Consider the following 2,033-nt stretch of genomic DNA (forward strand, 5'->3'; position numbering starts at 1 on the left):
TGTTTGTCACTCTCTTGTGACCTGCTATTTTGGGGTGCCTTGATAGTCGAAGCAGACTTTGTGCTGTTGAAGCTAGAGAGGTGAGCAGTCTAAGTCTGATTCCCTGTAAAGACTTCTCTGTTGACACCCACCCCTTGGCGCTCATATGACCTTATGCAGTTGCGAGCGCCGTAAAACCCTCTACTATTAAAAAAAAAATAAAAAAATTCTTGCTTATTTTTTTTTTACATTTAGTATTTTGGATTTCGACAAAATGTCTCGAGTACATTCAACCTATAAGGCCTACCACAAATGAAGAAACTATTATTTTTTTTTAATCAAAACTTTGTGCTCAATAGCCTACATCTGGACAACCAGCACACTTCATTCATTGTAAGCTCAAAAGTACGTCACAGGTCCACTCTACTGCAGACCCCTGTACCCTGTACTTGACAGGCTACGTCACTGTGTAAACATGTAACCTGGTCTGAGTACACATGTAGCCAAGTCTTTAATATACACATGTAGCCAGATCTATAATAATGTACACATGTAGCCAGATCTATAATAATATACGCATGCAGCTAGGTCTATAATAATATACACATGTAGCCAGGTGTCTATACACATCTAGCCATATCTATACACATAAGTAGCCAGGTCTATACACATGGATAGCCAGGTCAATAATAATATACACATGTAGCCAGGTCTATAATAATATACACATGTAGCCAGGACTATGTATAAATACATGTAGCCCGGTCTCTATACATATGTAGCCAGGTATATAACAGTGTACACATGTAGCCAGGTCTATATGTACACATGTAGCCAGATCTATAATAATGTACACATGTTGCCAGGTCTATATGTACACATGTAGCCAGGTATAAATAGACACATGTAGCCCGGTCTATAAATACACATAATTGCCAGGTCCATATATATACAAGTAGCCAGGTCTATATATACACCTGTAGCCAGGTCTATATTATACACATGTAGCCAGGTCTATATCATACACATGTAGCTAGGTCTAAAATAATATACCCCTGTAGCCAGGTCTAAAATGATATACCCATGTAGCCAGGTCTATAATAATGTGCACATGTAGCCAGCTGTATAATAGTTTACACATGTAGCCAGGTCTATGTATAAATACATGTAGCCAGTCTCTATATGTAGCCTGGTCTATAATAGTTTACACATGTAGCCAGGTCTATGTATAAATACATGTAGCCAGGTCTCTATATGTAGCCAGGTCTATAATAATATACACATGTAGCCAGGTCTATATGTACAGATATAGCCAGGTCTATAATAATATGCACATGTAGCCAGGTCTATATATACACATGTAGCCAAGTTTATGTACACGTGTAGCCAGGTCTATATATACACATGTAGCCAAGTTTATGTACACATGTAGCCAGTTCTATATACACACATGTAGCCAAGTTTATGTACACATGTAGCCAGATCTATATATACACATGTAGCCAAGTTTATGTACACTTGTAGCCAGGTCTATATATACACATGTAGCCAAGTTTATGTACACATGTAGCCAGGTCTATATATACACATGTAGCCAGGTCTATGTACACATGTAGCCAGGTTTATGTACACATGTAGCCAGGTCTATGTACACACAATAGCCAGGTCTATATATACACATATAGTTTATATATGTAGCCAGGTCTATATATACACATGTAGCCAGATCTATAATAATATACACATGTAGCGTGGTCTATAAATACAAGTATTCAGGTCTATATATACACATGTAGCCAGGTCTATATTATAGACATGTAGCCAAGTCCATATATACACACGTAGCCAGGTCTATGTACTCATGTAGCCAGGTCTGTGTACACATGTAGCCATGTCTTTAAAAACATGTAGCCATTTCTTTATATACACATGTGGCCAGGTCTTTATACACACCGGTAGCCAGGTCTGTGTACACACGTAGCCAGGTCTTTATATACACATGTAGCCAGATCTCGATACACATGTAGCCAGGTCTGTGTATACATGTAGCCACG

This window comes from Aplysia californica, unplaced genomic scaffold, assembly GCF_000002075.1.
Source record: "Aplysia californica isolate F4 #8 unplaced genomic scaffold, AplCal3.0 scaffold00868, whole genome shotgun sequence".
NCBI classification, from domain to species: Eukaryota; Metazoa; Mollusca; class Gastropoda; order Aplysiida; family Aplysiidae; genus Aplysia; species Aplysia californica.